This window comes from Natator depressus, chromosome 2 (assembly GCF_965152275.1).
Source record: "Natator depressus isolate rNatDep1 chromosome 2, rNatDep2.hap1, whole genome shotgun sequence".
NCBI classification, from domain to species: domain Eukaryota; kingdom Metazoa; phylum Chordata; order Testudines; family Cheloniidae; genus Natator; species Natator depressus.
Window position 1 is genome coordinate 73,527,085 of NC_134235.1, and position 26,697 is coordinate 73,553,781.

At 44.1% G+C, this 26,697-nt stretch overlaps 1 protein-coding gene across 3 annotated transcripts in view; it reads right to left on the bottom strand.

The window, feature by feature from the left end:
• The window catches only part of ASXL3 (ASXL transcriptional regulator 3), a 148,328-nt gene that overhangs the window by 24,191 nt on the left and 97,440 nt on the right, over positions 1 to 26,697 (bottom strand). The gene's annotated exons all lie outside the window — the stretch shown is intronic.

The following is a 26,697-nucleotide window of genomic DNA, read 5'->3' on the forward strand; positions in this document are numbered from 1 at the left end:
GCTGATTTTCAGTAAGTCTTGGAATACCAGGGAAGTTCCACAAGACTCGAAGAAAGCAAATGTTGTGCCAATATTTAAAAAGGTTAAATTGGACAACCTAGGTAATTATGTACCTGTCAGTCTGACATCGATCCTGAGCAAAATAATGGAGTGACTGATACAGGACTCAATTAACAAAGAATTAAAGGAGGGAAATATAATTAATCCCAACCAACATGCGTTTATGGAAAATAGATCCTATCAAACCTCTTTTTGATGAGATTGTATGTTTGGTTGATAAAGATAAAAGTATAGATATAATATGCTACCAGGTGACATTTTGATTTAAAAACTAGAAAAATATAAAATTAAGATGGCATGTATTAAATGGATTAGAAACTGGCTAACTGAAGGTCTCAAAATGTAGTTGCAAATGGGGATTCATCATTGAACAGGCGTGGTTCTAGTGGGATCCCACAGGTATCAGTTCTTGGCCCTACATTATTTAACATTTTTCCTAATATGGAAGAAAATATAAAATCATCACTGATAAAATTTGCAGATGAGACAAAAATTGAGAGAGTAATAAAGAAAGAAAAGAACAGGTCACTGATACAGAGCGATCTGGATCGCTTGGTAAGCTGGGCGCAAGCAAAATATATATGCATTTGAATACAGCTTAATGTAATGTATACATCTAGGAATAAAAATGTAGGCCATACTTACATGATGGGGGACTCTGAAAAAGATTTGGGGTCACAGTGGATAATCAGCTGTACATGAGCTCCCAATATGACGCTGTGGCCAAAAGGGCTAATGCAATCCTCTGATGCATAGACAGGGGAATTTCAAACAGGAATAGAGTTCTTTTACCTCTATATTTGGCACTTGTGCAACCACTGCTGGAATACTGTGTCCACTTCTGGTGTCAACAATTCAAGAAGGATGTTGATAAATTGGAGAAGGTTCAAAGAACAGTCACAAAAATGATTAAAGGATTACAAAACAATAGCAATAGACTTTATAGCAATATACTCAAAGAGCTCAAACTATTTAGCCTAACAAAGAGAAGGTTAAGGGGTAACTTGATTACAGTCTATAAGTATCTTAATGGCAAACATATTTAATAATGGGCTCTTCGGTCTAGCAGAGAAAAGTATAACATGATCCAAGGGCTGCAAGTTGAAACTAGACAAAGTCAGACTGGAAATAAGGCCTACATTTTTAATGAAAGAGTAATTAACCATTGGAACAATTTAACAACGGTCATGGTGGAGTCTCCATCACTGAATTATTAAACCAAGATTAGCTGTTTTTATAAAAGATCTGCTCTAGGAATTATTTTGGGGAAGTTCTATGGCCAGTGCTATATAGAAGGTCAGCCTAGATGCTCACAGTGGTCCCTGCTGGCCTTGGAATCCATGAATCTTGGATCCAGCAGACCTAGTTGCCATAGACCTGGAGTGCAAATTTCCACTGGAGATCTGACAGCTCCATTCGGGCTATTTGACCAATACCTTTCAATCTCAGGTCCAATACCTGACATTACTTGTATCAGATTTGGTTAGATGATGTGTCACGGCAAACTCATTTTATTTTTGCTGGTCACACAGCATAACATAAACAAAGTTGTCAGGGGAGGAGCAGTGTCTATGTTCTCCACAACAAATCTCCAGTACAAGAGAGAACTCGTTCCAAGGACAGATCTATTTGACCATATGCACATATTGCCTGAGTCCCAGGACAAAATTCAACAAAAGTACCTTGTAGTGTACAGGATGCCCTATAGCTCCACAAAATTCCCGGTGGAATGAGTGTTGCTACCAAACCTGGTAAAAAGGGACAGTGACAGACTTCTCCAACATGATGATCAAGACTATATGTCCATCATGCTGTTCAACCAACAGGTCATCAGACCCATGCACATGGCCAGACACATCCTGGACCTGAACTACTGGTTTGACCAATTCCTCATGGACTTCTCTCATGCCCACATGAGGTGGACAAACTATGCCAGTCCATATTCAGAGGCTCATGGATCCCACGTTTCCATAATTTCCTGCTGATGACCAATGACCAAATGCTAGGCCATGGAACAGAGAGGCTGGTAGGACCCTAAAACCATTTGCCATCCAGAGTCATTGATGTACTAGCCCCTTCACATGACAGTATCAGCATAAATCACAATGGCATTACTGGGGAAAAAAGACAAATCTGAATTTCATCATCTAAGGTCAGATCTGACCTTAGAACCTGTACTATGGCAGTGAGTGATGCTAAGATAGACTTCACTTCCACTATAGCTTCTGCGAAGTCCCCGCCTATGGAACTGCTTAAGATAGCAGGTTGTCTGAACTACTTAGACTACTATTTCCCAATTTCAGATCTGAACATTTTCAGCTACTTAGAACAACCAGCCCACTTCACAGGAAATATTGACTATAGGTGGGACATTTTCCCCAAGCCCCGTTAAAGCACTATTAGAGTAGAAGGAGTAAAGCACATCAATTGTCCTGATTGATTTTGGGCCTGTCTCACATGCACAGGTTCAGCGTGTGCAGGAGGAAATCTGTGCCACCATAGTCAAATTGGATCCTTACTCTTTTTGATTAGTGATTTAGGGCCACTAGCGACAGAGTACCAATTACTCCATTAGGGAGGGCAATTTACTAGCATTTCTAAAAAATATATGACAGCCTGACCTGTACTTAAGAAGATCATTGCCAATGAATGATGGTTTATTAGCTAATTAATTCATTATTGACCTTTACTATTTCTGCTTCTATTACCATAATGCCAAAGGGCTCCCAAGTCAGGATTAGGGTCCCACTGTACTGTACAAACATATAATAAGACACTCCTTTGTCTCAGAGAGCTCATAGGCTAGATGAAGAAAAGATGTCTGCAAGATGCACCTCTTTGCAATGCCAGGGAGGTGAGGAGAACCGTAACGGGCTCATGAGGTTGAATAGACAAGCTGTGCTATTTTTAAACAAAAGAAGAGATTAATGGATCTCTACAGGCCATCCATTTAGCCAAAACCAGCTGGCAGTTTTACCACAGGCATCATACTACAGATGGGTCTTCAGGAGGACAGTACTTGCTTTGCGGATGAGAGAGACGGCATTCTATACATAAGTGGCAGTTTAAAGTAAAGTAAAAAGTGCTTATGAAGCACTGGTGAAGTGGAGCGGACAGTCACAATGCAGTCAGATAACTGTGATGGATACTTAGGGCACATATTTGTAAGCCTCTAAAGTAGCCTATTGAAAACGAGTACTGGATGTGTTAAACCAATCATTTCATGCACAATTACTTATTTAACATGTGCAACTGCTTGTTTTCCAAGTACAAAATTCATGTATAAGTGCACAATGTACCAAAGTTACATACTACCGGACTAGAAGAGCTCCCTGTCAGGTCTCAATACTATATTCAGATACAAACCTTAATTCTTCCTTAAAACTGATTAAATAGCCCATTAAAAAGTAATATACTACTACTGCCTGCTCCATACATCCCACCACAGTCCTTTGCCTATAAAACTGCCATCCATTACACGACTGTTAAAAAACAGCAAACGCTTACTCTCATCGCTCCTCTGACCAGTTGCTAAATCTCCTTGTTGTAAGAAAGGCACTCGAGAAGGCAGCTGCATTCCACTTTCAGGCCCATTTACTTCATTATTGATTTCAACTTCTCAATCTACCTTCCAGTCAAGTCACTGTACCCAACTTGCTCTTGTCAGGCTATATAACAATCTGCTTTACAGTGCAATTCACTAAAGCTATTGAATCATCTCAGAAGCACCCAACAGTCTGGACCATATAATATCTGGAAAATATTAACATCTCAATAAGGCACTATTCTGGCCAAAAACACTACTTGGATCATCACACTTTTTCCCCTAGAATTCTATCCTGCCTCTCTTTCTCTCACACATGAGATTTTTCTCAACTTTATACCCTTCATAGTGGCTGCTCACTATCCCACTGGCTGAGAATGGGTGCAAGGGACCCTGCTTATGGTATGACCATACCTCTCATTTTATGGCTGGAGAGGGCCATCAAAGAGCAAGGTGAGATACTTCCTGCGCCAGAGGCTGGAAGTATTGCCTTACTGCTAGATTGGGAAACAAGAGACTCATATTGGGAATTGAATCCCAGATCTCAAGCATGGCTGTGTAGAGCATTATGATTAGTTCACCTGTTCTGCCCACTCCAACTCTTTTAAAAAAGAAATATGCGGCCACTGCAACAGAACACGACATTCATTATGCAAACAGAACCTAAATATTTCAAGCTCCGTATTTGCTCCTGCCAGTCTCTGTGCTGTTTAACAATCAGACTGACACTCAGTCTTCAGAAATTCCTAACTAGCTTTGCCTCAGTTGCTTTAAGACTGAGCTCTGTACAATAAAGCAGAGCAATGATCTTCCTTGTCCTTCACTTTGGCCAAATCTCCTGAGATCCAGTTTTGTCAGGGAGTTTTCTACAACCTTAAGCTCTCCATATCAAAGCATAGAGTGGCTACTACAAAACTTTACATTTTATCCATCTGAAAAGTATCTTCAGCATAAGACGCATGCTGGCTAAGAAGGAGTTGGAGAATCAATCCCATGATTTTCTAACTAGTATATGAAATAACTGCAATATTCTGTATGTCACCTCTCTATAGTTTGCCACTCTCCCACTGATACTACAGGCATTCCGGGGGCCCAGAATGCAACAAATGGAAGCAGAGGACTAGGACACGGTCATGACTGGCAAGCCCGAAATAGTGTTTTTCATTTTAAACTGCTCTACCTTCCCCTGAAAATCTATCAGTTCTCCAAAACAATGGTTGTATCAGTGATAAAATACCAATGTTTCTGCTAAATAACCTACCAACAGCAAAAGGTATTGGATTTCTCTGTATATAAGAACATACGGTTGGTCATACCAGATTAGACCAGTGGTCCATCAAGTCTGGTATCACGTTCTTGACAGGCAAGAATCAGACTGCTCATTCTTCAGAGGAATGTGCAAGAGACCTCACAAAGGCCAATTATGGACAAGCTACCATAGAGGGAGGTTTCTTTCTAATGCCAGGAATTAATTGGCATATGCCTAGAAGTACCAGGGTTTTTAACCTCTTATAAATATATTAGCCAATTTAATGTCACTCTAGATTTTGTTAGTCATATAAGCTATTTTTTTAAAAATGAAAGCGGATAAATGCTTGATTTCAAAACCATCTTGTGGTATGGCAAGGAGTTCTACGTATTAGTTGTGTAAAACTACAGTATTTTATTTTTATAAATTTAAAATTTGTTGCCTTTTAAATTTCATTGGATTCTGGCATTATAAGAAAAGATCAAAGAGGAGCTTCTGATTTACCTTCCCTACACTGTTCATTATTTTATATTCTTCCATCATGTCATTACTTATTTCTCTCCTCTCTAAATAACATTATTCTAATCTTATTCTCTTTTCATACCTCTCACTGCTTCTGTTGCCCTACGCTGTACCCTTTCTATTTCTGCTATCTGGTTTTTGAGATGGGATGACCAGAACTGAACATAATATTGAAGATGATGGCTTATAATCAATGTATATAATGGCACAATACTTGCAGCAGCATCTCTCTCTGTATATACAACTTAACATTTTGTTTGTCCTTCTGTTCATTGAACAGAAGTTTTACTGAGTTGTCCACAATATTGGCTAGAGCATTTTTTCTGAGCTACCTTAGAAACCACCAATGAGTATTTCAAATAATTCTTTCCAGTGTACATCACCTTACACTTACCTACATTGAATTTCATATGACAATTATGCCCAACTGTCCCTCTTAGCCAGGGCCTTCAGTAGCTTCTCACTCTTCTCATACTCTGCTAACTAAATAACTAACTGGGTCGTAAGCAAATTTTGCCACCAAAACTGCTTTTCCAGATTGTTTAATGTATTAAACATCCATCCTAGCCTGAATCCCTGGAGCACCCCAGTATTTATACTCACAGTGCTTGTGGTCATTGTACATTTGTATGGGCCTAACCTCCTACTCTGTCTCCTTAATCTGTGCTGTTAATAGACAAGGTGTTGAAATTTATAAGGGTTTTGTTCACGTAGACTTGGAGCCCAATCCTGAAAAACCACCTAAAAGTACTGAGTGCCTACAATGCCCATTTCAGCCTTTGGGTGTTGCAGACACTAAGCACCTTGCAGAATCAGACCTCCCAAGAGCAGAACTCCTGTACTGGTTGATGCTGAGCTATGCTGATAACCTGCTTCTTTCAGGACATGATGTAGTTCACGCCAGGGCTGCTGTAATAGCCCTCGAGGACATTTATTATGCGAGGGTTTCCCATGGGACACTGATCAACATCATAGAACACATGCAAAGCAAACTAAACAAATAAAGATGCAAGGAAATCCAAAATGAGTTTACGATAACCCAGCTACTGTGTGCAAAAATGGAATCCTTACAGTTAGATTCTTTAACCTACCGCATGTGATGTACAAAACCTTCAGAAGGCACTTTCTGCCATAAGCCTCTTCATCCTAAATCAGGGGTGGGCAAACGATGGCCCACGGGCCCATGCGCCGCTCAGGTGCTCCAGCTGGGGCACTGGGTCTTGAGCTTGGTGCAGTCTGGCGCTACAGCCAGGACGCTGGGTCAGGGCCACACCACGCAGCTCGGCCCCACTCTGGCCAGGCGCTGGGTCAGGGCCACACCACACGGTTCCCGGAAGCCGACATGGCCCTGCTCCAGCTCCTACGTGCTTCAGTGGAAACTGCAGGTGTGGTGCCTGAGGATGGGGCAGCGAGCAGAGCTGCCTGGCCATGCCTCCGTGTAGGAGCTGGAGAAGGGACATGCCACTGCTTCCAGGAGCTGCTTGAGGTAAGCGCCACTTGGAGCCTGCACTCCCTGATCCTCTCCCCATGCCCCACCCCCTGCCCTAGCCCTGATCCCGCTACCGCTCTCCAAACCCCTTGATCCCAGCATAGAGCACCTTCCTGCACCCCAAACCTTTCATCCCCAGCCCCACCCTAAAGCCTGCACCCCCAGCTGGAACCTGCACCAGTTCCTGCACCCCTGCCCTGATCCCCCTCCCACCCTCCGAACCCCTCAGTCTCAGCCCAGAACACCCTCCTGCACCTCAAACTCCTCATCTGCAGCCCCACCCCAGAGCCCGCACCCCCTCCCACACCCCAACCCCAATTTTGTGAGCATTCATGGCCCACCATACAATTTCTATTCCCCGATGTGGCCCTCAGTCCAAAAAGTTTGCCCACCCCTGTGCTAAGTAACAGGTGGGCAATGTGCATGGGATTTTATTCTGAGTCATCCTCTCAGAGACCAAATTAATATACCAAGTGCCTTTTGATGGAAAGATGGTTTAGTCAACCCTAGCCTTTACAGTGTATCACTTCAAAGCAAAGTAGCTATAGTAGGGAAAGAAAGCTCCAATCACATAGATAGAAGAGAAAACAAATTAAAAAGTTATGAAGCCCCTTCACCAGTCTACATCCTTGCTCACAAGAATGGTGCAAACATATGGCAACAGCAGCCATTTGTAGGCAGATCAAATGCAATTGGCAGAGCCAAGTTTAGACCCACCAATCTTGCCAGTGCCCTTTTGAAATGGATTCATCATGTAACTCCACTATGATACTTCACTGTCTCCATCATCAATTGTTTGATATTTTACAAAAAATGAATGATGCATCCTATGAAAATAAGCAGGGGGAAAAAAGAGCTAAGTATATATGTAGATGAGCAATAAAAATGGGGAATAAACAAAGGAGCAGAAAATTATGAAGTATAACATAAAACACACATTTTAGGTTTTCAAGGACTCAGATGGTGGAATTGAGAGAGATATGATGGCAGCTGGAAACTACAGAACATTTTATAAACAGTGAGACTTGCCAAAAACAGAGACAGAAGGGCAGCAACTTGTATTTCGTTGACTGAAGATAAGGAACTGTTAGGAGAGGTTAATTTGAAACACAGAAGCGAAGCTGTGTGTAGTTATATATGCACACAAACACGTGGGTTTTTATGATACAGAGAAAATAGTCTGGGAATTTGAAGATAAACCTATCTTTTCTGGAGACTGTCAAAATATATTTAATAAGTAATGTTAGTCTCAGAAAGAGAGGGAGGTTCTGAGTTTCAAAAAAAGATAATGAGGAATCAGAGGGTTACGCAAACTGAACATATGGAAATGTGTGACTAATCAGGACATTTCTTTGACAATAAAGCACACTACATTAAAACTGAAGAGTGCAAGAATGCCAAAACGGATACAGACTCAGAACGAAGGTAGTTGCCAGGAATCATACTATATGCAAATCTATGCAGATGAATCTTTACTGCCCTCAGAACTCAGTATCTTTTTGCTCACAAACATAGCCAACCTCAACTTTGCATTTCATCTAGATGCCAAGAAAAAACCAATTGCAAATTATGCCTCAGAACTCTGGCATTCTGGTGTAATGATAATCTGAATATTACTGTTTATTCAGTAACAATGTCTCTTACAGAGGTCTCAGCCACAGTTTATTCAGCCCAGAATGGTGGTTATCTCATAGGCAGAAAAGGAAGCAACCCCAAGTAAGCATCAACATAAGAAAAATGGGTTGCATCTGAATACAGAAGAGGAGATACAGAAAGAAAACCAAGGAAAAACTTCTGTTAGAACATGGTTTGTTCTACAAGGTCTATAATGCAGCAACACAAAATGGTAAGAGTCTTTTACAGAATTAAAAAAAAAAATTGACAAAACAAAGATACTGTTTCCCTCCCCCTCACCACTAATGTAGGAAAATACACCAAGTAAGACTGCAGAAGTACAAACATATATTTTCAAAGTGAAATGTGATTTGGTTAATTTAGACCTTGTCTAAATCAGTCAGTCGGGATAGCTATATGCATTCTAATACACTGTACTGTAAAAAACAACAATGGAATCCAACCTGGCGGAGCTGAGATGCAAGAAACTAAATGAAGAATTAAAAGAGAATAATAAATCTGGCAAAATGAAAAGATAAGGCAGGTTTTAAAACCAAGCGACAACAAATTAAAAAGAAAAAGAAAAAAAAAGAACATCTGAAGCAAACAGCATCTTTTAATTGCATACATATTAGACAAGTACAACTAAATTTATTTTCATATAGCATCTGTCATACAAGTATCACTACCAAATGCTTCAGAACAAGTTACAAAGCTGAGACATTTATAAAGATCATAACACAATGAGGAAAATTAAAGACACCCTCCACCCCAAAAAATAATGGCGAGATGAAGATCAGCTGTAGGCTGCGATCAGCAAAAGCATGAATGAAGAGCTTTAACAGGCTTTGAGAATTTGAAAAGATGAGAAATGGTGAAGTCATCAAGCAAAGCAGAGGAGGAGAGGAGCTGGAGGAGGGGGGAAAATAAGTGTAAAGAAGCAGATGTCTTTAGGCCTACCTGCTAATAAAAATAAAACATGTATACCTCTCCCCATGAAAAACAGGAGAATTGCGAAGTATAACAGATAAACATCTTAAACAAGTAAACAATAATTTCACATGACACTGTAGTGATTTTAAGTTAAACAGGAAAAGTGAGTCTTTTACAAAATTATTAAAAATAAAAATGCTTTACTGTGAAGACCTTGCACACTAGCCACGTGCAAATATTTAGTCATGAATATAAAAAGCCTGATTGTAGGGGTTCAAAATGGAAATATTGTCTTAACTCCAGTTAAAAAACCATCCCAAATCCTATGCTATCATTCACCCAATGCCAAGAGAACAAATATCCTGCACTTCTAAAGCACTTCATCTGGGAATCTCAAATATTTTACAAATAATAATTAGACCTACAATACCCGTGTTTATAAAACTACAGATGGGAAGCAGAGACAAAGCAATTAAGTGACACATCCTACGTCACACAGAGTCAACAGCAAAATTTGGAATAGTAGTCTGAAGTCCTGCTCCCTGGTCCCTTACTCTAACCATTAGATCACACTGCCTCCCTATGTACAAGGATAAGGAGATTGTGTCCCCGTAGGAAAAGAGAAAAATGACACAGAAAATATGAGGTCAACAATCCAGAAGAAAAAAGGAGTAGACACAAAAAAGGAAATTATTTAAAAAAAATAATAAAGTAGCACTTGACAAAGATTTTTGAAAAATGAACAGATGGACTGCAATTTTTGGTTAAAATACAGTGTGTGTGTGTGTGGGGGGGCTAATCACAGGAGAGAATAATAAAGGAGATACAACAGTAAATGCTGTTTTTCCCACACCCAACCCTTTATTGTAACGTGCCATATTTTTATTATGAGAGGAGAAGGAGTGGCTAGGAAAGAGGAAGGGGTTTGCTTGGCTCCATCATCTGCCAAAATCATCCTGCTTATGTGTCTAAACCAAGAATTTTAGGGTACTGTTCCTCCATCAATCTAGCTCAGTGGTTATCAAGCTGTGGCCTGCAGGCCACTTGCAGTCCAATCAGCACACAGCTGTGGCCCAGGGGACATCCTCAGGGCCATACAGATAGTATATATATTGGGTGGAGGTGGCCCACATAACAGAAAGCTGCATATGCGGCACACAAAGGTAAGTAGGGTGAGAACCACTGCTCAAGCCCCAATGCTGCTCCACTGACAGTGACAGTGTTATGTAGAAAGAAAAGGAGGACTTGTGGCACCTTAGAGACTAACGAATTTATTTGAGCATAAGCTTTCGTGAGCTACAGCTCACTTCATCCGATGTTAGTCTCTAAGGTGCCACAAGTCCTCCTTTTCTTTTTGCGGATACAGACTAACTCGGCTGCTACTCTGAAACCAGTGTTATGTAGAGTAGCTTTCGCTGTTCTGGTACCGGCAGGTTGTTGAGACTTGACATCTGTTCTAATTTGCAGTTATGCAGTGCTCCACTCCACTGCGTGCTACTCCTCATTGTGTGTACCTATAACACAGTTCCCAGCAGGGGTCTCTTAACAGGGTGATTGTAGGAGGAGCATCTCTCATTAGAAAAATGTGTTGTACCAAACTTTTTCTTTAAACATGAAATTAATATTTTCCAATGTAAATAATAATATATTTTGTAAAGTTAAATTGACTCAATATTCCATATAAAAATCCCTGTTTTTTAAACAAGAAAAAAAATGGTTTCTCACCTTTCGTAATTGTTGTTCTTCAAAATGCGTTGCTCATGTCCATTCCATTGTGAGTGCGTGTGCTTGCCACATGTGGAAGTTTTTACTCTCAGCGGCTTTCACCCTCAGCGGTACCCATAGGGGAACGGCTCTGGCACCCTCTGAAGTGACACACATATGCGCCGGTATAAGGGGTGCTGATGGCCCCCTCCCTCCCACAGTTCCCTCTTGCCAGAAGTCCAACAGAGGGGAAGGAGGGTGGGTCATGGAATGGACATGAGCAACACATCTTGAAGAACAACAGTTATGAAAGGTAACTCTTTTTCCTTCTTCAAGTGCTTATTCATGTCCATTCCATTGTAGGTGAGTTCCAAGCAGTACCTTTGGAGGTGGGCAGGAGTTCACGGATGCGTGACTTGCAACACAGCTGTGCCAAATCCAGTGTCATCTCTGGCTTACTGGGTGATGGCGTAATGCATCATGAAGGTGTGTACTGATGACCACGTTGCGGCTCTTCAGATGTCCTGGATGGGAACATGGGCCAGAAACATGGCTGATGCCACCTGAGCCCTCGTGGAATGAGCAATTCCAACCGCGCCAATTCGTAACAGGTATGGATGCAGATAGTGATCCAGTAAGAAATCCTCTCTGAGTCAACATTGGAAGGCGATTCATTCCGTCAGCCACTGCAACAAAGAGATGAGTTGATCTGCGGAAGGGCTTAGTACGCTCAAGGTAGAAAGCCAGGGCACACATGACATCTAGGGTGTGTAGACGCCTTTCCTTGTTGTATGTGTGAGGCTTTGGATGGAAAACTGGGAGGAAGTTGTCCTGGTTGACACGGAAGTGCAACATCACCTTTGGCAGGAAGGCAGGATGGGGACACAGTTGGACTTTATCCTTGTAGAACACCGTGTACGGGAGCTCCGACATAAGAGCTTTGATCTCAGAGACTCGCCTTGCTGAGGTAACAACTAGAAGGAATAGGACCATCCACGACAGGTGAGGGAGACAGAAAGAGGACAGAGGCTTGAAAGGAGGACCGATGAGCCTGGAGAGGACCAGGCTGAGATCCCATTGGGGAACCAGATCCCGGACCAGAGGAAACAGTCTCTCAAGGCCTTCAGGCACCTGATTGTTGTCTCATGTGAGAATACCGATCTACTGTAGACTTGAGGGTGGAAGGCCAATATGGCAACCAAGTGCACCTTGACTGATGAAAAGGCCAGGCCCTTGTGCTTTAAATGCAGGAGGTAATCCAGGATGGATTGCAGAGATGCGCTGACCAGAGAGATATTCCGCTTCAACGCCCAGCAGGAGAAGTGCTTCCACTTTGCAAGGTAGGTAGCCCTAGTGGAGGGCTTTCTGCTTTCCAGACGAACCTGCTGGACCTGGAATGCTTCTCGGAGTTCAGTCATGCAGCATCCATGCTGTGAGGTGGAAAGAGGCGAGGTTCAGGTGCAGCAACCGCCTCTTGTGATCCTGAGAGCACGTCCGGATGGTTGGGAAGAGGCCACGGAGCTGCTACTGCCAAGTCCATGAGCATGCGAAACCAATGCTGATGCGGTCAGGCCAGGATGCTCATAATGACTTGTGCCTTGTCCTTCTTGATCTTGGAAAGGACCCTGCTGATCAGTGGGATTGGCAGGAAGGCATACCTCAGAGTGCGTGACCATGACAGGAGAATGGCATTCGATAGCGAGCCACTGTCAAGGTCTTGCAGAGAACAAAACTGGTGGCATTTTTTGTTTTGACTGGTGGCGAAGAGGTCCACTTGGGGAGCTCCCCACCTCTGGAAGAGCATCCTGATGAACTCTGAGTGGGGGAACCACTCATGATGAGAGAAGAAGGACCTGCTGAGGCGATCCACAGGCATGTTCTGAACATCAGAGAGATGGGAGGCTTCCAGGTGGATCGCATGCTGGATGCAGAAGTCCCACAGGTGAAGGGCTTCCTGACAAAGGGCCGATGACTGGGCTCACCCTTGTCTGCTTATGTAGAATATAGAGGCTGTGTTGTCTGTCAGCACCTGTACCGCACAACCAGACAGATGGGGAAGGAACACCTCGCAAGCTAGGCGGATGGCCCTGAGCTCTCTGAAATTTATGTGGAGTGACAACTCCTCTCACAACCATAGCCCCTTAGTCTTGAGAGCACCAAGGTGTGCTCCCCAACCGAGACCATCTGGGATACTGTGGGACGTGGAGTCACAAACGCAATACCTTCCATCACTGGGTTGGACCACCATTGGAGGGAGGTGAGTACCCACAGCAGGATGATAAGAGCCCATCGAAAGGGATCTGGCTGGGGAACAGACTGACAACAGCCACATTTGAAGGGGCCTTAGCAGCAGCCTTGCATGTCGGACGACATAGGTGCACACAGTGAGCGGGTGTGCGGTGACTTGGGTGATCAGATCAGACGCTGCCCTGAACCTGGCTTGTGGTAAAAATGCTCTGGCCTGAATGGAGTCGGAGGACAGCCCCTCTGAACTGAGACCAATGTAGATTTTTGTTTATCAACAGACCCAGAACTTGGTAAGTGGCTCGCAATGCCTCAACAATGCACTGCACCTGCTCTTTGGAGCGGCCTTTAATGAGCCAGTCATCGAGACAGGGAAAATCTGGATACCCTGACGTCTGAGGTAGGCTGTGACTACTGCCATGCACTTTGTTAACACTCTTGGTGCTGTTGCTAGGCTGAATGGGAGCACCACGAACTGGTAGTATGCCAGTAAGACCACAAACAGTAGAAATCTCCTGTGGCCGGGAAATATTAAAACGTGAAAGTAAGCATCTTTCAGATCGAGGGCGGCATACCAGTCTCCAGGGAGGGAATGATGGAGGCCAGGGAGACCATGCAGAACCTTCAGCTTTTTGAGGTATTTGTTGAGGTCTCGCAGGTCTAGGATGGGGTGTAGACCCCCTTTAGAATGAGAAATTACCGGGAGTAAAATCTTTTCCCTCTTCATTCTGCAGGAACTTCCTCTACGAGCCCCAGCCACAGGAGGGCTTGCACCTCCTAGGTGAGCAGTTGCTGGTGATAAGGGTCCCCGAAGAGGGATGGAGAAGGGGGGTGGGAAGGAGGGATAGAAAGAAATTGGAGGATATACCCCACTGCCACCATATCAAAGATCCAGAAGTCTGTAATTATAGTGGTCCAAGTGGAGAGGTAAGGCAACAAACGGTGGGAAAATAAAGGGTGAGACAAATCCTGGTTGCAGGCTGTGAGGTCGCCCTCGAGCATCCCCTCCGAATGATTGCCTGTTCTTAGGAGGGGTGCGGCTCAACCCCAGATAAGCCCCTGGTGCCGGCGGTTGGCTTTGGTGTTGCCTATATGTAAGTGGGGGAATAGTCCCGCTCTTGCGGGGAACTTTCCTGGTTTCTACACTAACCCGGTGAAGTGGGCTAGTGAAAGGATCTGAATCCTCACTCCCACTTCCTTTACCCAGTGGCCTCTCTGCCCTTGAGGACTCCCCTTCCACTTTCCTGTCTGGCAGAGTCCTCGAAACCGCAACAAGTCTGGGCCCAGGATTCCTGGGGGGCTCGAACCCAACCCTGCTGTAGTCACCTAGGACAGGGGCTAGGGTGTCCCCACTCCGGGGTACTCTCTCTGCACTGGGCACTTCTCTGACCCACTGACCATTACATACGAGTTAAAGCAAATGCAAGTTATTTAATCAACAATTAATTTTAAAAAGAATAAGGAAAAATGGAAAGGTTAAAGGAAACACATCACCCCGCTCTGTGGCAGGAAACATCACAAACAGTGTCTCTGGGATTTCCGGGCAGTTCACAGTCTGTTCCTTGTAAGTCCCAGGCCCCCTTCTCAGGCCCTGGCTGTGCTGCAGGGATTCTGTGGGTTGGACACTCGCTCTGGTGGTGGCCACACGCTCTCAGGCTCTAAGTGGTAGGACCCTTCTTCCCAGTGTCGCCCCCGCCCTGTCGGGGTTACGATCCCAGCCTGGCCTGCAGAGCCCCTTGGCTGAAGCGTCTCCCTGTGCTGGGCCTGCTGCCCAGGGTCCCCCTCGCTCTCCCCAGCTGCTCACTACACCCAGCTCCGGACTGCTGCAGCCCCAGCTCCACCACTCTGTCTCTGCACTGCTGCTGCTCTGCCTCCAGCTCCCTGGGCTGCTTCTTTGGCCCCTCTGGCTCTGGTTGCTGCAGCTCTGCTCCCAGGGCAGGTCTGCTCTGCAGGCTGCTTCAGTGACTCTGCTCCCAGCACTGACCTGCTTCCTGGGCTGCTTTTCTGGCCCCTCTGGCTCTGGTTGCTGCAGCTCTCCTCCCAGGACAGGTCTGCTCTCTCTGGGCTGGGCCTCTGGCTTTGGGGCTGAACCTCTGCTCCCAGGACAGGGGCTGCTTTTCTGGTCCCTCTGGATCTGGCACAGCTCTGCTCCCCAGCTTAGCTTGGGCCCCTGCTTTCTCCTTAGCTCGGCCCCACTCTGTCTGACCCAGGCAAATCCAGCTCACACAGAAGACGGGACCTCCCTGGCCTCCTGACTCTCTGATTAGCCTGCTCGCCCTGTCATTCAGGCTGACCTGGAGCATTGGCCTCTCCCCATTGCTTCTGGGGGCTGTCAGTCTCAGGGTCCTGATTCCCCATCGACCCTTCCCCCTTTTTAGTACTGGGAGCTAGCCAACCAAAACACCCCACTGAATGTTCATAAGGGGGCAACAGTCTCCTTACATATATCCTCTGCTCTCCCTATGGTACGGTTCCGCTCTGGCCTGGCTCTTGACGTTTAAATCTCTTCCTAGCATAGGCCAGGATGTACAGACTCAATGAGCAAAGAGTGGCCCTTGAGTCTTTCAGGCCGTGTAATCTGCTGTCCGTTTGTTCAGCAAACAGGAGCGAGCTGTTGAATGGGAGATCCTAGATGGACTGTTGGACTTCCGCCGACAGGTCAGATGACTGCAGCCATGATACCCGCTGCACTGACCACTGATGCCTTTGCCCTGGCTGCGGAATCTGCCACATCTGAGGAGGCCTGGAGGGAGGCTCTCGCAATTATCCTACCATACTCTAGTATGGCATTGAACTCCTGCTTAGTGTCTTGTGGGAGCGAGTCAGCAAACTTGGCCATGGGTTGCCACACATTAAAGTGATACCTGCCGAATGGGACCAGATGATTTTTGATGCAAAGCTGTAGGCTGGCTGAAGAATAAATTTTCCTGCTATACAGATCAAGTCGCTTCATGTCTTTATTCTTGGGGATTGAGCTGGGTTGCCCCTGCCTGTCACTCTCATTGGCCGCCGTGACTATTAAGGACCTGGGGGCTGGGTGTGTATATAAGTATTCAAACACTTTTGCAGGGAAGTAATATTTTTGCTCTGCGCTCTTAGAAACAGGGGGCAAGGATGACTTGGTCTGCCAACAGGGCTTTTACAATTTTGACCACCCCATAACGGACAGATAGGGCACTCTTGCTGGGGCTGCTGTGGCCAACACATCGAAGAGGGAGTCCGTGAGTTCAGACATCTCCGCCTTCAATCCCAGGTTTGCTGCCACCCGTTTAAACAGCTTCTGGTGAGCTTTTACATCATCTTGAGGCACTGTTTGTGAAGGGCCTGCTACTTCCTCATCAGGTGATGAGGAGGCGGCGGCCAGCCCAAGATGCGGGGCAAGTTCCCCGTCCCCTACCTGGGGAACTCCATGCGCTGGACGAAGTGGCTCCTGGGTCCCTTGGACTGACCTGACGTCCGAGCCGGTGGCGGGCAAGACACTGAGGCTGAAGGTCTTTCTCATGCCTCATGCCTAAGGTTCCCCAGCTTGGGGGCATGCCCAGGAGTTATACATTTGCCAGGGCCCTGCCACTGACCCTGTGGTCATGTAATTGTAGATTGGCCCTGAGGAAAACCTGCTGATTGTGAAGGTGGTGGCAAGTCTCTGGGGGCTGTCAAGTGCTCACTCTCAGAGCCCGAGAAGGAATGATCTTCCTCTGGTGACCATGTTGGTGTCACCACAGGGTAGGCTTCCCCACTATATCTGGCAATCTTGTGCCTGCCATTTCGCTAGCGGTACCAGGAGCCCGCTGAGCCATGCCATGTATCCAGCGACTGGCGGTGCTGCTCACAGGCCCAATAATAATCCGGGGAGTGATGCCACCTATTTCAAGGATGGTGTGCAGGCTCCCGTGACTATGACTATGGGAATCGTCTGCGACACTCCAGTGACCGACATTGGGGCTCCCGTGACCGGCGACAGGGTTCCGAAGAGTGGTGCCAGGATTCCGGAGAGCGCCGAAGAGGCTCTGAATAGTGGCGCCTGGAAACCAGGGAGCGGTGTCTGTCAGATGATCGCTGTTGGGGTTCCGGTGACTGGCGACATGCCTCTGTGGCCCAGTACCATGGATCCAGTGACTGATGTCAGGATCCGGGGGACTGGTGCTTGGAGTCTGGCGTTCTGTGCTAGGAACTCGCTGTGCGGTGAGTCTGTGATCCAAAGCACGGCTCCGGAGGTTGTTGGCATGGCCTGGTGAGTGAGATAGACCCAGAGTACAGTACCACAGGGGTGACTTTTGTAGGGGTGCCATTGAAAGCTTTTCCCTAGAAGTGGTTGGGAGGGAGGGGTCCTTGGGCCTCTCTTCCTAAGGAGTAGGCGGCACTGTGAGGGAGAAGATGTCTTTTGCCACTTGAAAGGGTTCCGGAGTGGACGGCACCATGAGGTACCACGTGCCTCTACCACTCCCTGGAGTAAGAGGCAGATGTGGGGCGGATTAGACCCAACAGGCGAGGCTGCCACCTGGCTGCACGCCAGTGACAGCGAGATGGTCTGAGCCGGTCTAGGCTGAACTTCTCCCTTATCCTTGCCATTGCAGGTCCCCGGGGAGCGTCCCTTTCCCGCGTGCTTTCTGTCTCTTTTGGCTGGTACCGGTGACATGGATTGGCACTGGGAGATATCCAGTGCCAGGGGAGGTGCTTCCTGTCGATGCCAAAGTACTTGGTACCGAGTCTGAATGTGCCAGCTCTGAGGCCGGTGGAAGCACTGACTATGAGGAGCACGCAGAGACTAATGTCTCTTTCCTTCTTGGTCCAGGGCTTGAATCCCTTAGGAATGCGACACTTCTCACCAACCTGGGACTCACCCAGACACATCAAACAGCTAAGATGTGGATCACTGATTGGCACAGGCTTCTTACAGGGGAGCGTCCCTGGGCTAAATCCCTAGGGGGGCACTATCAACTAGAGTATACTAAAACTATTAGGAACTGTTAACTATCACTAATTACAACTATTTACAAGAGAAAAAGTTCAGCCCATCACTGAATGAGAACCACTTACTAGAGCAAGAGGAGTGTTCAGGCCTCTACGCTGGTGGTAAGAAAGAACTAAGGGAGGGAAGAGGCCAGCAGCGCCCCTTATACAGCCCATATATGTGCCACTCCGGGGGTGCCAAAGCTGGTCCCCTATTGATACCACTCAGGCTAAAAATTTCCGGGACTGGTGCATGTGGCAAGCACACACACCTACAATGGAATGGATATGAGCAAACACTGAAAGAAGATACTTGAGACTGCCTGCTCTGCCCCATATAAAACAGAAGACTCATATTCATAAAATAACAGAAGCTGCACTAGGTCAAAACAAAAAAAGCAATCAGAAGTACAGGACACATGGCACACTATCCAGAGCGGTTGCTTGTACTGACAGACTGTAAGAGGATAGTGCAACTTTGGCAAGACCAATTGCAATAGCACATCTTCAGTAATGAACTTACAGTCTACACCTAACACTGTAACAGTGCAGTGCCCCAATGCAGGCTATCACCAAGCTGAGCCTTGCTCCAACCAGGAGCAATTTCAATAGTTCTGTCAAGACCTGTGCATTGCAGCAAGCACTTACGTGTGTGGATGTGAGACATGTTACAAAGAAGCGTGAGGACACCTTGCAACAAGGGCTTTAATAACCCAGCACAGAGTGAACAGTTTCCACAGCAGTAAGTCTATGTGTGCTAGCAAACACCGATTCACACCTTTTAACGACTGTGAATAGGTTTGCAGACTCAAAAAACATGGTATTTAAACAAAATTTTCATGTCACGGTGTTTGTACGGCACCTAGCATGACATTGCCCTGATCCTGACTGGGGCTCTACTAGAACCAAGCAAGCAGGCAGCAAGAGTGCCATTAACACATTGTTTATCTGAACTGAAATGCACTGAACTTGACAATCGTCCCAGTTAAGAGCTGGAGCCAACTCCTATAGTCTTTCCATTCACGTACATACTTTTTTTTTTTTTTAATACATTAGCATGGTTTTGAAAAATCTCTCACAGTTGCTCTACCACTAGCACAACTTCACTACTGGGAGCAATAGTGGGAAGACTAGTTTAGACAGGGCATGGGTATATTTTCCACCATGTCACTGAACAGTGATCCGAGCAAGTTGGAAATATGAAATTTGTCAAAATACTGTGAGCACTGAAAAGCCATCAGGTGTGAAATCACTATCAAGAGATTGACTTCAATAGCTATTGAGAGATATGTATGTACTGAGATTAGGACCACTGGATCAGCAAATTAAATTTTAAGGCAGCCACTACATCGTTCTGTAGGGTAAAGATAAACATTTCAAAAGTGCCCACTTGACTTAGGAACCTAATTCACATTTTCAAAAGTGGCATAGGCATTTAAGAGCCTAAGTCCCATTGACCTGTCAACTGACTTTCAACGTACATGTTTTTGAAAACGTGCCATAAAATTAATGAAGAAACACACCCATACAAAACTGAATTTTTCCACATTTGTAACTGCTGTGACTTGAGAAATTGTACATGAATCATGCACTATGAAACTAAATTGTACCATAAAGAACCGTGAAAAAATGCTCATCTTTTTACACTAACCAATAAAATCAAAGGTAAAAATCAGTTAAGGAAAGAAATATACCATATGACGTTCAATTACTGACACAATGGGGTGCCATTTTAATGGCTTTTTAATGTGCCCAGTTGTGCCTAGGTACACAAGACATATGGCACACTTCACCCTGTACTATCCATTTTTCCTTCTAGCTTGTGTGTTTCTATCACAACTTTAAAATTATTTTAGTGTAGTTCTTGAATGGGTAAACAATTGCATGAGCAATTATAATGAACAACAGAAAGCTCAGTACCTACCCAATGATAAAAAATTGAAAAAGAACAATTAAAAAAAAAAAAAAGAGAGAGAGCATTGGTACAACCAGCTAAAAACAAATAGGAATTGGGAATGTGTCTGGGGTAAGATATCTGTTATACAATAATTCCACAGAGAAAAATATAAAATGAATCATGTGAAAACAATACAACACAAAGGATGAATTCTGAATAGAAAGATGTCATAACACAGAAAGGTTAGTGAGGCACTGCAGAAAACGTCAAAGCCTTTGCCTGAAATAGAGATGCTGCAAAGAAAGCCATCAAAATGATGGGTTGTACTACTAAAAAACGCAGTGTGAAAAAGAAGCTGAACTTGCTCGCTCCTAATATAGCAGGGCTATATGTTAAAACAGTATTAACGTATTAATAAAAATGACAAAAACAAGCTGACAGAGTGAGAGCTGCCAAACCATCTTTATCTCATCCTGTTCTGCTCAAATATTGTAGCTGATATGTACTATACATCACCTTCTCTCAACACTGCGGAAGTACTCGAGTATCTCAACCTAAGCACAGGTAATTTCAGCAGAAAAAACAGGCTTAAAAAAAAGGAAGTTACTTTTATAGATGTTCATTTGTCATGAGCAAAGCAAAAGCAAAGAGTTTTTCAAAATGAAGTTTTGTAGGTGGGCTGGTCCCTAAATCACTTTGCCTATTTGAAAGGAATATATGAAATCAAACTTATTTCATTTAAAAAATGATCTGCACATTTTTTCAATAAAGAATTCAAAAGGAGTTTTAGCATGGAGACTTGCTCTACATGTGAAGTGCCAACATTAACCCAATCGAGTAGGTCAATGATGTGAAACAGAAACAAAATATTCTCTAGGTAAAGTTGACCTGAACATGACAGGACGTTACAGTGTCTTAGATCAATATTACTGGCACTGACCCCCAAGACAGGCTTCAGTTCTGGTGTCACTGATCTACAAACAAAAGTGCTTGAGGAAGGTCTTGATTCAATAATTTTTTGGTTTAAGAGGAGACATTATGCAGTGTCTGGTATCAAGGATTTGTTTTTATGAACCTTAAATAGTCACATGCTCTTGTGAATTATTACATTATTCATGTATTTTCCTAATAGTATTTAAATGTCAAATTTTTTGCCTTACTACCTACCTCTTGCTGCAAACGGTAAAGGTGACCTGAATTCAAACCAAGAGATTTATATTTCAGTTATATAAAATGAGTGTTGCTAAGGGGAGACTTAATTTTTGCTAGGCCATTTGCTATTGCACATTTTTGCCTTAAGTTCTCTGGAGCTGATAAGATCTGTTGACTAATATATGCTGGCAAGCATATAAATATGTATCATAATAATATGTATTATTCTCTCTCATATATATGAGAGAGAGAGAGAGAGAATACATATTTTATTATACACACACACACAGGTATGCATTAAGCAGTAAGCACAAATATTGTAACAGTGATACAGCTTAAACTGGCTCATACAATAATCTTGTTCACTTATGCTAAGTGTCCCATAATTCCTTACATCTGCTAAACTAAGCATTTGGCATAAGCAGATAAGAAACTTGTCAAAAATCAAGTACATGGAATGCTAGTATCCAAAACAAAGATAAGGAAGGAACTCATGGGTTGCATTTTAGTGATATGTTAAAAGATGTGTAATTTGTAAAATCATATAAATAATACCATCAAATGTGTAACTGGGGGGAGCACACCTTCTGTGTGAGGTGCATACAACATTGCAGCATGGGACAGCTCCTTGGAGTCTGGTAGCATATACCTTTTTCCTGTACCATATTAATAACCTGACTAACATTGGCTATTAGATCCCTTGAGTATATTTCATAACAAACCAAAATGTGGTCAAGCAATTCACTATAAAATTTTCAACAGCCCAGAAGCCCTGGGAGCCCCACCATGCAGACTATGGGGTCCCAGAGCTACCAGGTTCCCTACTCCCAAGCAATTTGCCAAGGACGCTGACAATATGTCAGGGACACAAATGTTTTCTGGGACCAAGGCTCTGGGGCAGCCCACCAGGCAGATTGCCCCAGAGCCAGGGCTCCATTCCCTTTCACAGAAAACCTCAAAATATTTGTCCCCCCCCCACCCGCCAAATCATAGAAAAAACAAATTTCAAAATATCAAAACCCTCTGGGCAACGGAAATACCTTTTTCCACCCAGCTCTAGTTCCAAATTCTTTTCATGATATTTTGAACACAAAGAATGCTGTATGAGCATCTTTACTACTGAAATAAAATCTAATCAACATTCAACTTGGAACTGTTCAAACATGTAAGTTGTGAATAGCAGATGGCATTCACACATAGATATTTTTCTAACAACATTCTGGATGTTAAGGAGAAAATTATTTTAAAATGTAGGGAACAATCATACAATCTTTACTCAGGCAAAATTCCAGTGAGAATAGGAAAGTCACGGGTAGTGATCAATGGCTCCATGTCTAGTTGGCAGCCGGTGTCAAGTGGAGTGCCCCAGGGGTCGGTCCTGGGGCCGGTTTTGTTTAATATCTTCATAAATGATCTGGAGGATGGTGTGGATTGCACTCTCAGCAAATTTGCGGATGATACTAAACTGGGAGGAGTGGTAGATACGCTGGAGGGGAGGGATAGGATACAGAAGGACCTAGACAAATTGGAGGATTGGGCCAAAAGAAATCTGATGAGGTTCAATAAGTATAAGTGCAGGGTCCTACACTTAGGATGGAAGAATCCAATGCACCGCTACAGACTAGGGACCGAATGGCTAGGCAGCAGTTCTGCAGAAAAGGACCTGGGGGTGACAGTGGACGAGAAGCTGGATATGAGTCAGCAGTGTGCCCTTGTTGCCAAGAAGGCCAATGGCATTTTGGGATGTATAAGTAGGGGCATAGCGAGCAGATCGAGGGACATGATCGTTCCCCTCTATTCGACACTGGTGAGGCCTCATCTGGAGTACTGTGTCCAGTTTTGGGCCCCACACTACAAGAAGGATGTGGATAAATTGGAGAGAGTCCAGCGAAGGGCAACAAAAATGATTAGGGGTCTAGAGCACATGACTTATGAGGAGAGGCTGAGGGAGCTGGGATTGTTTAGTCTGCAGAAGAGAAGAATGAGGGGGGATTTGATAGCTGCTTTCAACTACCTGAAAGGGGGTTCCAAAGAGGATGGCTCTAGACTGTTCTCAATGGTAGCAGATGACAGAACGAGGAGTAATGGTCTCAAGTTACAATGGGGGAGGTTTAGATTGGATATTAGGAAAAACTTTTTCACTAAGAGGGTGGTGAAACACTGGAATGCGTTACCTAGGGAGGTGGTAGAATCTCCTTCCTTAGAGGTTTTTAAGGTCAGGCTTGACAAAGCCCTGGCTGGGATGATTTAACTGGGAATTGGTCCTGCTTCGAGCAGGGGGTTGGACTAGATGACCTTCTGGGGTCCCTTCCAACCCTGATATTCTATGATTCTATGATTCTATGAAAGAGTACACACAACAATAGAGTTGTGGTGTTCAACCTTTTTCATGTAGGGACCCATGCCCCTAAGCCTCTGCTCCCATTTAGCAACATGGGAAGGGTGGGATGGTTGTGACTCCTCCACACCAGCTCATCTCCATATTGAGAACATCTATTCTAAAGTGCAGGATTTGGTCCTAAGCCTTTTTTGGACAAGAGGTTGGTATAAACACAATTAAACCTTGAGTTAATTTGGGGTTTTTTCTTTGCTTAACTAAAAAAGGCAACTCACTTAAGTAATGGTTGCTAAAAATGTTTGGATTTGTATAAACAAATGCATGACAAGTTTCAGCCCAATGCCATTTAAGAAGGTGGAGTTATATAACTTAGAAAAATGGGGTTTATGACAGAAATGACAATTGACCATTCATCATACAGTTGTTCTATCTGGAGCAGTAATAAAGTGTAATTGAGTCTGCACTTACTCAACACTATATTTCATTGATCACCATACATGAAGACAAATAGTATTGATATATTACATTTACATAGCATCTTTCATCACAGCACTTCATATAGTATATCCATATAGCACTGCTGAAATGCAGTCATCTCTGGGGAGGACACCAGCCAACTATTGATTGCACAATAGTATAAAGAGGGGAAAAAATTTCTGAGTGTAATTGCATGTAGTAATTATCAGACAAAAAGTTGTGGAAAAAAATCCGTGGAGTTTGGATTTCTCCGGCATTAGCAAGTAAGTGTACAGGTGTTCCCAGAGATGGGCGGGGAATGGGCAGGCATTTGCTTGGCTGACATGGTCACTGGGCACTAAAGTTTTCCTACCCCCAAATAACAAAGCTGCCAGGAAAGACTGGTGAAATTAGGTGTATATGAGGGATGAGGAAAGCAAGAGATACTGCTCAAGTGGCTGCCAGGGCTCCATTTTCCCACTTCCCCTGGAGACAGGTAGGGCCACTCTAGCTTTTCTGCTCCTGGTAGCAGGTGGCCCTCTGAAACAATGACACATGAACACCCTCAGACTATGTCTTTCCAGGCCTCTCAAAATCCCTTTCCCTCTTGCTCCCTGGCGGAGGGTGGGATAAGGGAATACCTTCCCTGGTATTTACTGAGTATGTCCACACTTCGAGCTGGAGGGGTAAATTGTGATTTGAGGAGATGCACCCACACTAGCTATGATTGAGATAGCTATACTTATACACATTCAGCTTGAAGTACAGACATACCCTTCCTGGTTCTGGGGTTGGAGAAGATTGAGACAAGAGCGGGGCCTGTACAAACACCGAGAGAGCTCAGCTCAAAAAAGCCTTGCTGCTACAGGGAGTGGAAAAGAGCCTGCCAAGAGAAGTCTAGCGTGCCTTAGCAGGAGAGATTAGGAAATTAGAAACCTGACAGGCCCTGTGTCTCACTCCTTCCCGCCAGTAGGCGGTGTATCAATGCTCAACACTCCTCCCAAACACGCAGATGTGAGAGAGTGTCATTACATTGATCAGCCCACTCCTGTTGCAGCCAGGAGGATGCCTTATGGGGCACCTTTTCAGACATCACATCAGGAAACACCCACATTTGATATTACAACCTCTGTAAAGTAAAGGGCAGGGACAGGCCTCCAGAACTTCCATCCTCCAAGAGACAAGAAACCCTGAAATGATCATTCTTCCAGCCACCAAATCTGCCCACGATTCCCAAACATGTGCACCACCCCTGCTTTCCAAAAGCACATAAAAAAGAGAACCTGGGTTTCTGTTCAGACCCATGAAAGACAGAAAGAGGCACGGGGAAAACATGAGACGAAAGAAAAAATACTGCTGCAAGAGTATGAGGCTGGCGGCGTATTCTTTTAGTAATGACTTTTCTTGGCCATGGAGGAATTGGGTTTAGTTTTGTGGTACTGTGCCTGTTGCACTCGTATGTATTATATCAAAGTTTATTGAAAGAAGAATGAGAAGGAAATGGTTTTGAAAAAAATCTTAGTAATTTATATCTAATTTAGCAAACAGTCTTGTTTTTCATGCCAAAAGCTGTGCAAAACTCAAAAAAGAATCGATTTTCCATGGTACTGAACATGAGTGCAGTTTTTACTGAATACATTATCTTACATGAAGGTAAGGCAGTAACCCAGTACTGTGGTCCCTATCTTTTTATAATCTTTACGTTAGGAGAATTGTAAATAATGCCAGTAGTTTTACAAATTGAAGTGTGAATGTTTAGCTCCAACTGAATTGGATAGGAAATAGGATCGTATCTAACAGACAATCTTATCTCTTCTGAATCACTAACTGAAAGCTGTTAGATAACTGAAAACTATCAATAAAATTTTAACTGCATCACAAATTTAAATCTAGCTGTTTTTCAGCCTGATGAAAAACTGTCCTTTTTAATTTTGTTGATAGCCATTTTAAGTGCATCTGAGGAGAATGAGAATAAATAATTCTACATAACTTCTGATGCAGATCTCGCTTTTAATGTTCGACTTCAAATACTCTCTGTTGACAAAGCGTATAGTTTGAATAGTCCTTAAAATATAGTATATACTTTGTTAAGATGTTGAGTCAATCAATTGCTTATATTGTTCTCTATATATCTTTCTGTTGCATTTTTGTGGCATCTACCATTTTCACAAAAACTGAAGAACGAGCCAAGAACCTCAAGAGCTAAAGCCATGAGTCACAACAGTTTGACCTAAGAGCCAGGCTCTGTAGCTGGGGCTGTAACAGACTCAAATCCTTTGTGGACTGAGAACAGAGAGGAAATGTAACTCACTGACTATTTGCATACAACATAAGGACCTGATTTACAAAGTACTTAAGCATGTAACTAAAGTTAAGTACATGCCTAGTCCCATTGATGTCAATGAAACTATACATTCGCTTAAATTAGGCAAGTGTTTAAGTACCTAGCTAAACTGGAGCCTAAATTACTATTGTTCTAACTGCTAACAATATGCTGGAGAAGAGACAGAGAGGCTCCTCTGCCCCAAGGAGCTTACAGTCTAAA